The sequence below is a fragment of the Eurosta solidaginis genome, chromosome 1, assembly GCF_040869045.1.
Source record: "Eurosta solidaginis isolate ZX-2024a chromosome 1, ASM4086904v1, whole genome shotgun sequence".
Taxonomy (NCBI): domain Eukaryota; kingdom Metazoa; phylum Arthropoda; class Insecta; order Diptera; family Tephritidae; genus Eurosta; species Eurosta solidaginis.
In genome coordinates, this window is record NC_090319.1 from 64,019,401 (window position 1) to 64,034,440 (window position 15,040).

Consider the following 15,040-nt stretch of genomic DNA (forward strand, 5'->3'; position numbering starts at 1 on the left):
CATGTTTTCCAATGTAGCCCTTTCAGTACCTGGTCTCTCAAAAGTAGCTGGTGCATTACAAAGTCCAAAAGGCATCACTGTAAATTGCCAAAGACCATCACCGACACTGAAGGCTGTTTTTCTTTATCTTCCTCCTTCACTTCCACTTGCCAGTGGCCACTTTTCAAGTCCAGTGTGGAAAACCATTTCGTATTCCAGAGTGTCGTCAATTCTTGGCAATGGGTAGCTATCCTTTTTCGTGACATCGTTCAACTTGCGGTAGTCCACGCAAAACCTCATTTTATCATCCTTCTTCTTCACAAGTACCACCGGCGAGCTCCATGGACCAGCTGATGGTTCGATGACGCCACTGTCGCTCATTTCTTGTACGATTTGACTCACAACTTCCCGTTTCGCCAGTGGAACACTACGAGGAGCATGACGTATCGGCCTCGCGTCTCCAGTGTCAATTTGATGTTTCACAACATTCGTGCGGCCTGGTTTGCCTTACTCTGATAGTCTTCCTCTAGCCCCTCCGTCCATGCCGTTATGTCATTTGAAAGATCAGTATTACTAGATGAAACGTGTTCCTGGAGCTCTTCACAGTTAATAACTACTTAAGCCTCTTGGCATCTTCCCAATATAGCTCCTTTGTTCAGTTTGAGTGGTGACTTGAACTCATTGAGTACTCTTACGGGAATACGTCCATCTTGTTTTGTCATAGCCAGGGTTTTTCCTACAAGTACGTTCGGTGCTGATTTGTTTGCTGCTTCGACAAGGCATAATTTGTTTGTCCCACAATCTCCATCAACCTTTCCCTGCTTCTGCTTCTTATTTTGGTGGCATTTGCTGACTCTCTTCCACCAGCACTCGTTTACTGCTGTAGCCTCTGTCGTAGCCGAAATTAAGTGGTTCATCCATGTTCTTATATCGCAACGTCTTGCTTTGCATGTCGATCTTGATGCCTTGGTCGATTAAGAAGTCCACTCCAATTATGATTTCATCAACAATCTCTGCCACTATAAAATTGTGTACTACCGTGACGTTCCCAATTACGACTTCACATGCTACTTCTCCTATAACCGTGGTGTCTTCTCCAGTGGCTGTACGCAATCTTGCTCCATACAATGGTCTTATCTTCTTGTTGACTCGAATGATGGAATGAGATGCACCCGTATCTACAGTCAGTAAACGTTCCTTTCCATCCACATGTCCTCCGACAGTAAGATTGCTCGACCTTCTTCCAATCTTCGAGATAGAGATTATGGCGATTCAATTGTGGGAGCCAGCTGTCGCTCCTTGCGGCTGACTTGCTTTAGTTTGACGATTGAGTGTTCTTGGAGATTTGCTCATCTCCTTCTGCTCTGCGTTTACGACCACCCACATTGTTGGAACTGTTAGCGTTGGTGTTGCAATAACGCGCAATGTGCCCTGGCTTTCCACACTTAAAGCATTTGACTGCATCATTATTCTTCTGCTGCGTACCCTTCAATGCTTCCGAAACTGTGTCTACCCACTCTGCTCTTTCTACTTCCATACGATGAGCCTTGTATGCTGGTTTACTCAATAGGGAGGCAGTTTCCCGAGTCAATGCATGTGATACCATTTCTGCGAATGTGGGTTTTGGGTTTGCATATGTCGCTCGCTTCGTTTCAACATCTCGTATTCCATTGATAAAGCACTGAATTTTTACCCTTTCGGTGTATTTCACGGATGCGTCCGCATTTTCCAAATGAGCCAACCTTTCAACATCCGAAGCAAACTCCTGGAAAGTCTCATTGGATTTTGGTAACGGTTTTGCAATTCTATTTGGTGTTTTTGCTTCCCTTGATCGCTTCCGTATCGTCTTTCTAGAGCGTCCATCAATGCTTCATAATTATTTCGTTCTCCCTCTGGAATGGTCTGTAAGATTTCCGCTGCAGGTCCTTTCAATGCAACGCACAGCGTAGCAACCTTATCTTCAGTATTCCAGTTGTTAACTGCTGACGTCTTCTCAAATTGAAACTTAAATACCTTTGTATTGCTTGATGAAACAGCTGGGCGCTTAATTGCAACTCCTGTATACGACCAAAGCAATCCATCTCGGCTTCGATTTTTTCCTCAAACTACGTTATTTTCTCGTCCATACGCGCTTCGAGTTTTGATGATATACGTGCCTCCTGCGCTTCGAGTTGTTATGCGTGCCTCTTGTTCTTTCAGTTGTGTTTCCATCTTTGATGTAATCCGTGTCGAACTTTCTGAAATACGCGTTTCTTGTGCTTCAATCTTCGATGTTGTGCGTGTTTCCTGCGATTCCAGTTGAGATGCCATAGAAAACATATATTTCTATTCTTCCAGTTGAGATGACATTTGTCTTTCCTGGGCTTCAATCTTGGATGTTAAACGTGTCTCCTGTGATTCCATTTGGGATGCTATACTTGTCTTCTGTTCTGCCAGTTGATATGACACTGTCGATGTTTGAGCAGATATTGCAGTCAAAATCGTGCTCAAGTCTGTGCTCGTAACTGTCTGCGATGTTTCGTTTTTCTCTTCAATTTTTGTTGTTGTCTCGTCCCCATCAGGATGAAAGACATCATCGTCCACATTAATTCCTTCCGACTCCATAGCGTCTCGTAGCCGTGCTTGAAGTTCGATCTTAAAGCCGGTTGTAATCAATCCACGGTTCTCCAACTCCGTTTTCAGTAGCTGGATCCTTAATTCACTTAACTTTGCCATGTCCAAGTTGTATTCGAAATCTTCAGAATTTATTCAACAATTCCTCTTCTGACGTCAATTGTAACGAATTTAGTGAAATTCCGCTTATTCTAAATCTTCTGCTAACGTTGGAATCGCTAAACTGTTGAATAAATAACTGCAATATTCAATAATGTAAAAATGATCTTTATTAAAGTACTTCACAATAACACTTAACTTCACAACCAATAGTCTGCTTAAATCAAACTGATTGCTGCTTACCAGCTTTCGGTCATTTTATACTCTCTGCTGTCTCGTTCGCATACTTCTAGGTGTTTCTTCTTCTAGAATTTACTACTTAGTTACCAGATACATATATGCATATGAATTTGTAGTTTATAGTCTCTCGCATAACCATATGCGTGTGTATATGTGAGTATTACTCTGCTGATGATTGCATACTTTTGTGAGTATCTCAGATATATGCATGTGTTTGTGCGTATCTCTCCGCTCCTTGTATGTACATATGTGTAGATATAATGATTGATCTGTTTATGTACATACAAGTGATTGCGTAGTATCGGCTTAGAGATGTTAGTATCCTCTAGTGTTGCTAGCGATTGGCTTCTGCGGCGGTCCAGATATTTTATTTTTGTATATACATATATATGTATTAGAGATAGACGCAAAAATATCGGCGCGGCGGGAGCGTCCGGCGCGTTACTATATTTTCTCGTTTAAGACTGTTTAGGTCTTTTATTGTTCATGTCGAAAATTGGTCGAATATGGTCGAAAGTGGTATCAACGGACGTCTGCAAACTTTAGTCTACATCTTAAAAATGTTATCCAGGGTCCTTGTAAAATTTTAATTTTGTAGTTGCGTCGAGGATTATACGATTTTGACCCATGAGTTACGCAATGACATCCACTTACACTGCTTATGACTTCGAGGGCGGCATCCTTGGCCGAATAGTCACTCCCTAACGTTTTAAGGTGTTTCTCTAGTGTAGCTCGGCAGCATAGCACGACAAAAACATCCGTTAGAAAGCCTTCGGAGCTACACCTAGAGCTTCTAGGAAAGTGACGTCGAGGAAGTTATGAGTTCGAAGTCGCAGTCCTTTGGCTTCTGTGCTGGCATATGGTGTGAGGGTCAGGAGGCGTGGTAGCAACTGGTGATCGCGATTGCTACTGTTCGCACATCATGTGACCGCCAAGGAGCCACAAATAACTTAAAGGGATTGTGGTCGCGACGATTATTAGGAGTTAACCCCAGGTGAAAGTACGCTTTGCACGAGATATCCATACAAAAGAAGTGTGACCATTTTATTTGTCTCTATTTCTTTTCAGCAGACGCAGCAGTACCAATTCCAAAGACCGGGGTTAGGTTCGAAGCTTCTCTGGAGTAAGTGAACGAGGGACAATCCCTCCGCAAGGGGCTACTCCTGAAAATTTTTGAACGATCTGCGAGATTTTGAGGCAAAAACTCCGGATTTTTCCGAAATGGCCAAAACTTTGATTTCCTTAAATACATACAAACAAAACCTTTCCTAAATATTATTTTTTTAAATAGAACAAGTAAGGAAGGTTAAGTTCGCGTGTAACCGAACATTACATACTCAGTTGAGAGCTATGGTGGCAACATAAGGGAAAATAACCATGTAGGAAAATGAACCGAGGGAAAACCTGGAATATGTTTGTATGACATGTATGACATGTCAAATGAAAGGCATTAAAGAGTATTTTATGAGGGAGTGGGCCATAGTTCTATAGGTGGACGCCATTTAGGGATATAGCCATAAAGGTGGATCAGGGTTGACTCTAGAATGCGTTTGTACGATATGGGTATCAAATGAAAGGTGTTAATGAGTATTTTAAAAGGGAGTAATCCTTAGTTCCATAGGTGGACGCCGTTTCGAGATATCGCCACAAAGGTGGACCAGGGGTGACTCTAGAATGCGTTTGTACAATATAGGTATCAAACAAAAGGTGTTAATGAGTATTTCAAAAGGGTGTGGGGTTTAGTTCTACAGGTGGACGCCTTTTCGAGATAGCGCCATAAAGGTGGACCAGGGGTGACTCTAGAATGTGTTTGTACGATATGGGTATCAAATTAAAGGTATTAATGAAGGTTTTAAAAGGGAGTGGGCCTTAGTTCTATAGGTGAACGCCTTTTCGAGATATCGCCATAAAGGTAGACCAGGGGTCACACTAGAATTTGTTTGTACGGTATGGGTATCAAAAAAAAGGTGTTAATGAGTATTTTAAAAGGGAGTGGGCCTTAGTTCTATAGGCGGACGGCTTTTCGAGATATCGCCATAAAGGTGGATCAGGGGTCACACTAGAATTTGTTTGTACGATATGGGTATCAAAAGAAAGGTGTAATGAGTATTTTAAAAGGGAGTGGGCCTTAGTTCTATAGGTGGACGCCTTTTCGAGATATCGCCATAAAGGTGGACCAGGGGTCACACTAGAATTTGTTTGTACGATATGGGTATCAAATAAAAGGTGTTAATGAGTATTTTAGAAGGGAGTGGGCCTTAGTTCTATGGGTGGACGCCTTTTCGAAATATCGATATAAATTTGGACCAGGGGTGACTCTAGAATTTGTTTGTACGATATGGGTATCAAATGAAAGGTGTTAATGAGTATTTTAAAAGGGAGTGGGCCTTAGTTTTATAGGTGGACGCCTTTTCGAGATATCGCCATAAAGGTGGACCAGGGATGACTCTAGAAAGCGTTTATACAATATGGGTATCAAACGAAAGGTGTTAATGAGTATTTTAAAAGGGAGTGGGCCTTAGTTCTATGGGTGGACGCCTTTTCGAAATATCGATATAAAGGTGGACCAGGGGTGACTCTAGAATTTGTTTGTACGATATGGGTATCAAATGAAAGGTTTTAATGAGTATTTTAAAAGGGAGTGGGCCTTAGTTTTATAGGTGGACGCCTTTTCGAGATATCGCCATAAAGGTGGACCAGGGATGGCTCTAGAATGCGTTTATACAATATGGGTATCAAACGAAAGGTGCTAATGAGTATTTTAAAAGGGAGTGGGCCTTAGTTCTATGGGTGGACGCCTTTTCGAAATATTGATATAAAGGTGTACCAGGGGTCACACTAGAATTTGTTTGTACGATATGGGTATCAAAAGAAAGGTGTAATGAGTATTTTAAAAGGGAGTGGGCCTTAGTTTTATAGGTGGACGCCTTTTCGAGATATCGCCATAAAGGTGGACCAGGGATGGCTCTAGAATGCGTTTATACAATATGGGTATCAAACGAAAGGTGCTAATGAGTATTTTAAAAGGGAGTGGGCCTTAGTTCTATGGGTGGACGCCTTTTCGAAATATTGATATAAAGGTGTACCAGGGGTCACACTAGAATTTGTTTGTACGATATGGGTATCAAAAGAAAGGTGTAATGAGTATTTTAAAAGGGAGTGGGCCTTAGTTTTATAGGTGGACGCCTTTTCGAGATATCGCCATAAAGGTGGACCAGGGATGACTCTAGAAAGCGTTTATACAATATGGGTATCAAACGAAAGGTGTTAATGAGTATTTTAAAAGGGAGTGGGCCTTAGTTCTATGGGTGGACGCCTTTTCGAAATATCGATATAAAGGTGGACCAGGGGTGACTCTAGAATTTGTTTGTACGATATGGCTATCAAATGAAAGGTGTTAATGAGTATTTTAAAAGGGAGTGCGCCTTAGTTCTATAGGTGGACGCCTTTTCGATATATCGCCATAAAGGTGGACCAGTGGTGACTCCATAATGAGTTTGTACAATATGGGTGTCAAATTAACAGTATTAATAACAATTTTAAAACGCAGTGGTGGTAGTTGTATATGTGAAAGCGTTTTCAAGATTTCGACCAAAATGTGGACCAGGGTGACCCAGAACATCATCTGTCGGGTACCGCTAATTTATTTATATATGTAATACCACGAACAGTATTCCTGCCATGATTCCAAGGGCTTTCGATTTCGCCCTGCAGAACTTTTTCATTTTCTTCTACTTAATAATGGTAGGTGTCACACCCATTTTACAAAGTTTTTTTCTAAAGTTATATTTTGCGTCAATAAACCAATGAAATTACCATGTTTCATCCCTTTTTTCGTATTTGGTATAGAATTATGGCATTTTTTTCATTTTTCGTAATTTTCGAAATCAAAAAAGTGGGCCGGGTCATAGTCAGATTTCGGCCATTTTTTATACTAATACAAAGTGTGTTCAGATAATTATGTGAACTGAATTTAGTAAACATATATCGATTTTTGCTCAAGTTATCGTGTTAACGGCCGATCGGAAGGACAGACGATCTACTGTGTATAATAACTGGGCGTGGCTTCAACCACCTTCGCCCATTTTCACGGAAGACAGTTATCGTCATAGAAGCTATGCCCTTACCAAGTTTCACAAGGATTGGTGAATTTTTGTTCGACTTATAGCATTAAAAGTATTCTAGACAAATTAACAGATGATGTTCTGGGTCACCCTCGCCCACATTTTGGTCGATATCTCGAAAACGCCTTCACATATACAACTAAGGGCCACTCCCTTTTAAAACCCTCATTAATACCTTTAATTCGATACCCATATCGTACAAGCACATTGTAGTCACCCCTGGTCCATCTTTATGGCGATATCTCGAAAAGACGTCCCCTTATAGATCTAAGGCCTACTCCCTTTTAAAATACTCTTTAATACCTTTCATTTGATACCCATGTCATACAAACACATTCTAGAGTCACCCCTGGTCCACCTTTATGGCGATATCTCGAAAAGGCGTACCCTATAGAACTCATGGCCCACTCCATTTTAAAATACTCTTTAATACCTTTCATTTGATACCCATGTCATGCAAACACATTCCAGGGTTACCCTAGGTTCATTTTCCTACATGGTGATTTTCCATTATTTGACAAGGGATGAAGGAAAGTCTTTCCAAAAAACGTCACCCTTGGTCTACAATTTGGTCGATATATCCCAAACGTATGTCATATGGAATTATAAACCATCTACGAAACCCTACGAAACCAACGCAGGTAAGCTCTCAGCTTAGTATGGAATGTTCTGTTACACCCAAACTTAGCCTTCCTTACTTGTTTTGATGTATATCTATCTCGATTAATTTATGCCTTTACGGGGTGCCGTTATGCGAACAAAATTAATATACTCTGTGAGCTCTGCTCAGCTGAGTATAAAAATTTTAAACACTTCCTTTATATAAATGGACAAAAATTGTCTCCTTATATAGAGACATATTCTTGCTAAACTTTGATTTTTAAATTTTGACATAGAAATTGCAAAAATATTTATGAGAAGTAAAACATAAAGGTGGAGCGCAATTGATTGACTAATAATATCTCCTTCCTACCAACTTTCCAATCCAAGTAATGTGCGCTCCGCTTTTATATTTTTATTTCTCATAAAAAGGAAGGAAACATTTTTCGCTGATTTTTGTCCATTTATATAAAGGAGGTGCTTAAAATTTGTTTATTTTATTTTTTATTTAATTATTTTATTGAAAATATGTATATATATACACTGTAGAGAGCTATGAGCTGTAGAGCTATGGTGTCTTCAGCAATTTTTCTTAGAATCATTTGTAGATTACGTTTTTGCTATACTCCTGATGAAAGAAAATACATCCATACAATTTGACCCGCTCTAATATACAGATATAAGAGAAGCTCGGCCCAAATTTATTTGTTATTTATTCGACTATTTTGATTTTATACACGATTTAAAGTTTGAGCCTAAATTTCCTGGAACACAACATATCATAGCACTTCAAATATAAAACAAAATATTGTGAAGATAACTTATGATTTGCAGTACTTAAATTTTGTCTTTTAAACTTTTTAGTTTTATTTTATTTTAAATTTTTTAACCTTTTATCAGTTTTGCCCGGGGCAAAATATTTCTTTCTTAGTCGGTATTTTCCTTATTTAACAAATTTCCAACGTCTAAGAGAAATAAAAATTTAAAATTAAGGTCATTTAGTCGTGTAAATCTTGTACGTATTTCTTGTTGGAGACGATCGAGAAGATTTTTCATAACGCGAGAAATTTCACATTCTGCGGAAAGACCATCATCTCCACCCGATTCCCCGGGAATTTTGCGGCGCCATCTTACACGTTTTACTATATCAATTACCTATTTTTCACAAAGATACTTCGCTTTTTCTGTTGCTTCTTCACAGAGAGTGTCTAGAATTTCGGATAGTTCAGTGTCTAATGATTTGTGATCATGATATGCTTCTCTAAAATTCATCCCCGGATCTTGTAATCTGAGCTGCACACGATCAATCCCCCTTAATATTTCATACCAGAAATTAACTAATGTAATGAAACTAAAATTTAGTATATTTTGCAACAGAATTGTAGCTTCACTTTTGGTGTTACTTGTTGTGTTAGTGTCCTCTGCTAATTGTTCTAAGAGTTCTACTACATTCTCTAGCCCATCGACAATAACGCTAACCGCTTGTATTCTGGTTTCACGTTTGACAGTTTTTGTTAAAGCATTTTTTAATAATTCCTAGCGTAACGTTGAACTTGAGAAAAAAAGATATATGATTTTAATTAGTAATTCCACAACCTGTCGCAAGTGTTCCGGATATATTGATGCATTTTTTATTATAGAAAAATTTTTCCCGAAATCAATACTTTCCAGAATTCAGTTACAATAAAAATACAAATTATCCAGGAAATTCTGCTTTGCAGAAAATTTGTAAATTGAGAGGTTTCCAGGGAATAGCTTAAAACCAGCGAACTTTTAATAAAAAAATCGAGTCTCTGCAAAGGTGGCTTTTTATGCAATGTGCTATTGTGCCAGAGAGGGGAAAGATTTTTTGCTTAGAGGGAACTTTCTATCAAATTAGTAATTTATTATGTTGGTAAATATGTTCACAGCGAAAATATAGCTAACATCTCAATAATCTACAGGACAAAAAAACTTCAGAAGCTCGTAGAAAAGGAAGTAAAAAAAAAGATATTCAGATCTATCTATCAAGTGAAACTAAACCTTTTTTCCATCTCCTCTCGAACGTTAGTTTTTTACTTAAGTACCGGGTCCAAGTTTACCGAGCTTTCTGCGCTTCTGAAATATTCCTCTTTGATACATCGTGCGGCTAGGCCGACATCGGTGCGAACTAGTGTTGGCAAAACATCGATAGTCTAGCGATAGTATCGATGCTTTCTGAACTTTCGATCCAACTATCGATTATGTCGCACTTTACGTGAATAGAAAACCTACCAAATTTCTACATATTGCCATCTCTTGAGCGAATTCGCCATCTCATTATTTTCTGTGTTATTTAAATTAACGTCAACGCTTTTCAGCTCAGAAAATTATAAATGTGAAAAATGAATAGGCAGAAGTCTAGTGTGTGGCAATTTTTTAAAAAAGTTGAAAACTCTTAGTTCGTACAATGCGAGCTTTGTTGCAGTAAATATCAATTCAACTATGCAAATACATAACACGACTCCACAAAAAACAATTTGTTCTTTGTCCTAAAGTTTGCTACATTATTTTCTGTTTTATTATAAACAAAAATGAAATGAAAACACCTTTTTTCGGTATAAAGTTTGCTTTCATAATATTTATAGTAACAATACTCATGGCGCTAGAGGTGTTTTGTACAAATCTAGAATAACCTAAAATGACGTCGCATGTGCTTTGCACACAGAGTATATTACCTTTGATTGGATAACGGTCGTGTTGTACAGGCATAAGGAATCGAGATAGATATAGACTTCCATATATCAAAATGATCAGTGTCGAAAAAAAAATTTTATGGAGCTATATCCGTCCGTCCGTCCGTCCGTTCGTCCGTCTGTCCGTTAACACGATAACTTGAGTAAATATTGAGATATATTCACCAAATTTGGTACACGAGCTTATCTGGACCCAGAATAGATTGGTATTGAAAATGAGCGAAATCGGATGATAACCACGCCCACTTTTTATATATAAAACATTTTGGAAAACACAAAAAACTTGATTATTTAGTAAATAATACACCTAGAATGTTGAAATTTGACGTATGTACTGATATTGAAATGGGCGTGGCACCGCCCACTTGTGATAAAATCAATTTTACAAATATTATTAATCATAAATCAAAAATCGTTAAACCTATCGTAACAAACTTCTGCAGAGAGGTCGCCTTTACTGTAAGGAATGCTTTGAAGAAAAATTTACGAAATCGGTCAAACCATATAAAAGATTCTTAAAAGGGTCGTGGACTACTAAAATAAGCTCTTTCTTTGCAAAAAAGAGCTTTATATCAATGGTATTTCATTTCCCAATCGGATTTATAACAATAAATAGGAAAAACTTCAAATTTTAAAAAATGGACGTGGCACCGCCCCTTTTATGACTAAGCAATTTGCATGTTTCATGCCATAACTCGAAGCAAAATTAACGGATCGTAATAAAATTGGATACACACATTTTCCCTATAGTAGAAAATATTTCTAGTAAAAATTGGCGGGATCAGTTAAAGACCACGGCAACTTAGATATAAAATAAGTTTAAATGGGTCGTGTACTAGAATAATAAGCTATAACTTAGCAAAAAATAGTTTTTAGTGTTATGTAAAAAAGTAATTTATCTGAAATGAGATGTGCAATTGAAGCTCACGCTGAGTATATAATGTTCGGTTACACCCGAACTAAGACACCTTTACTTGTTATATATGTGAGCAATTTACTAATGTTCGAGATATAAAATATGAATTAAATACATCTCTCATCCTCTGTGAAGCCTACGAAGTATATTTTGGCTGTCCTGTTTGGAATCAAGACAAGACATGCGCTCCACAAGTTGCTTGTAGTTATTGTAAAAGATGTTTGGAAGGTAAGCAAATTTTATTTAAATAGTAAATTAAATAAAGTAGACATATTGATTCCTCTTTCTATATTTTAGGTTGGTATCGAGGTGAGAAAAGATCTATGAAATATGCAACACCAAGAATCTGGCGAGAACTAAAAGACCACGTTAAAGACTGCTACTTTTGCATTGTTAATCCGAGTGAAAGACCTAGAAATGCAAAACCTGTCGAATATTCTGATCTTAAATCTTCTTCTGCTCCAGTTTAATACGATCTGACACGACCAGTACCAGAGCCACCGAAAAAATTATCGCAGAGAAGTGGATCATCTATTAGTTCTTATAAAAGCAATGCCGATAAGGAGTTTTTACCGACACCAGAACAACCAAAACATCATTTCATCACTACTGAAGATTTTAATGATTTGATTAGAGATTTAAATTTACCAAAAAGTAAAGCAGAGGTTTTAGGCTCTTCTTCGAACAACGTTATCAAGGCCAATATAATGAAAACATGATGGGAGATTATATTTGGGGTTTATTGAGGGACAGTACCTATGAACATAAAAGAAAAAGTAAAATTGTACACTTTTAAATCATTTTCCACTTTTTTGTAAGTTATTTCGATATTAAAACTTAATAAATATATTTATTTGAATTGTTCCATTTTCAAGTAAAAATTAAAAGCGCAGATTTTGAAGTTTCGTTCAAGCGGTTTCCTAAATAGGAAAGCAAACTTTTTCATGCCATATATATTTTTTTCGTCAAATTACGACCTAAAGAATTGAAATCTAATGCTTTGAAGTCAAAATCAAATTTTGTGTTGACCCCTTTAATCAAACAATAACAAGGAAATTTTATTTTGAAAGATAGTGCCAAAATGTATTTGCGTGGAACATAAATATAAATACCTTGAATTTGTTATTTTGATAGACCAAAAGTTGTTTGTTCAACTGATTAAAGATTTTCATTATATTCATTGAAAAACTAAATAGGTTTTCTATGCAATGTTGGTCGCTGAGCGTACGTACGCTTGAAAAAAAGGAGGAACAACATGTTTGTTTACATTTTTATACTCAACCGAGTAGAGCTTACAGAGCATATTAACTTTGTTCGCATAACGGTAATCCGTAACGGCATAAACTAATCGAGATAGATATAGACTTCTATATATCAAAATGATCTGGGCGAAAAAAGAAATTCATTTAGCCATGTCCGTCCGTCCGTAAACACGATAACTTGAGTAAGTTTTGAGGTATCCTAGTGAAATTTGGTACGTAAGTTCCTGACCACTCATATCAGATCGCTATTTAAAATGAACGAAATCGGACTATAATCACGCCCACTTTTTCGATATCGAAAATTTCGAAAAACCGAAAAAGTGCGATAATTCATTACCAAAGATGGATAAAGCGATGCAACTTGGTAGGTAGGTTGACCTTATGACGCAGAATAGAAAATTTGTAAAATTTTGGACAAAGGGGATGGCACCGCCCACTTTTAAAAGAAGGATATTCAAAAGTTTTGCAAACTGTAATTTGGCAGTCGTTGAAGATATCATGATAACTGTATGTGTGCTAAATAAAAATTAGCAAAATCGGATGACGAACACGCCCACTTAAAACAAAAATTTTAAGTCAAATTTTAGTAAAAAATTTAATATCTTTACAGTGTATAAGTAAATTATGTCAACATTCAACTCCAGTAATGATATGGTGCAACGAAATACAAAAATAAAAGAAAATTTCAAAATGGGCGTGGCTCCGCCCTTTTTCATTTAATTTGTCTAGACTAATTTTAATGCTATAAGTCGAACAAAAATTTACCAATCCTTGTGAAATTTGGTAAGGGCATAGCTTCTATGCCGATAACTGTTTTCTGTGAAAATGAACGGTTGAAGCCATGCCTAGTTTTTATACACAGTCGAACGTCTGCCCTTCCTCTTGGCCGTTTCTATACCAAATACGAAAAAAGGGATGAAATGTGGTGATTCTGGGTCACCCTGGTCCACATTTTGGTCGATATCTCGAAAACGCCTTCACATATACTACTAAGGGCCACTCCCTTTAAAACCTTCATTAATACCTATAATTTGATACCCATATCGTACAAACAAATTCTAGAGTCACCCCTGGCCCACCTTTATGGCGATATCTCGAAAAGGCGTCCACATATAGAACTAAGCCCACACCCTTTTAAAATACTCATTAACACCCTTCATTTGATACCCATATCTTACAAACAAATTCTAGAGTCACCCCTGGTCCACCTTTATCGCGATATCTCTAAATGGCGTCCACCCATAGAACTGTGGCCTACTCCCTCTTAAAATACTCATTAATACTTTTCATAAACACATTCCAGGCTTACCCTAGGTTAATTTTCCTACATGGTGATTTTCCCTTATTTTGTCTCCAAAGCTGAGTATGTAATGTTCGGTTACACCCTAACTTAGCCTTCCTTAAGGCCCCATTACTGATACTTAGCATAGACTTGACTTGACTTGGCGTAAACTTGGCAACTTAGCCTTGATTATACTCCACTTAGCGCATACAATCTGCCATCATAATCAATAAATGTCAATTTGTATGACAAAATGTCAAAATGAAATGGAAACAATCAAATGGCATCTCAAAATTAAGCGTCACTTAGAACTTACATAGGAAATCAAAATTCAACAGACTTCTAAGTCAAGTTAAGTGTTGCTAAGTTTTGGGTAATCAGTAACATGCAATGTTCATTTAACAGAACTGTAAGTGACAGTTCTCAAGCCAAGTCAAGTATATGCTAAGTATCAGTAATGGGGCCTTTACTTGTTGTATGCAAATTTGTGTAATTAGTTAGAAAATGTTATTTTAGTTAATAAAAGTGCGTGAAAAGTATATTACCAAAGCGAAAAAGAGTATTCAACACCTTAAAAGCTTGTTTAGACATTGTCGAAGGGATTGAAAGGCTAAAAAGTGTTGGAAACTAGAAATCAATTTTTGCTCTAGTTCGTGGTGGTGTAAAAGTTGTCTTTCATAATTTACAAAGGCACGGGGATGCAAAAAACTTTTGGTTTCGGGGACGGATATACCTGAAGAAATTTAATTTCTTGTTTTTCTCAATAATTATTTGCTTTTTGTAGCGACGCTTGAAAGTAGCTTCGTGTGCAGATCTTGAGGCGAAGACAAATCGTAGCTACATGTCATATCTTGTACGCGTCTATGAAGCTACGCCTCATTTGCATCTTGCCTTAGCTGGCACTTTTACTACGCAATTCCCTCAAGCTATGTGTAATGGGCCGAGTGAACAAAAAACTTACATTTTCTTTGCATAGCCTTAACTTAAATTTTATCAAATTTGCATTGTGTCAAATTCGTGAAATCTAGAGCAATAAGCTTTTTCAAAATTTTTTTTTCGCATGATCCAATTTGTATAAAAAGCGCCCACAAAATATATCTAGATATACTTTAAACTTAAAAAGCGTTGGAAAAATTCATAGATTATAATGAATTTACGGAATAATTTCACGATCGTGTTTGTCGTGATTCTTGGATGCATTTTGATCAAAA

At 37.4% G+C, this 15,040-nt stretch overlaps 1 protein-coding gene across 5 annotated transcripts in view; it reads right to left on the minus strand.

Annotated features, from left to right (window-relative positions):
• The window catches only part of Naam (Nicotinamide amidase), a 271,292-nt gene that overhangs the window by 102,812 nt on the left and 153,440 nt on the right, over positions 1-15,040 (minus strand). The window contains exons 1-2 of one of the 5 annotated variants that reach the window (XM_067770131.1): positions 9,059-9,149; positions 8,811-8,992 (exon numbers count right to left, since the gene is read on the minus strand). The exons of 3 other annotated variants lie outside the window; for them this stretch is intronic. The gene's annotated coding sequence lies outside the window, so the exon portion shown is untranslated. Of the gene's footprint in view, positions 1-8,810; positions 8,993-9,046; positions 9,150-15,040 lie in introns of those variants that run through there. One more of the 5 variants, XM_067770372.1, reaches the window with a different exon arrangement.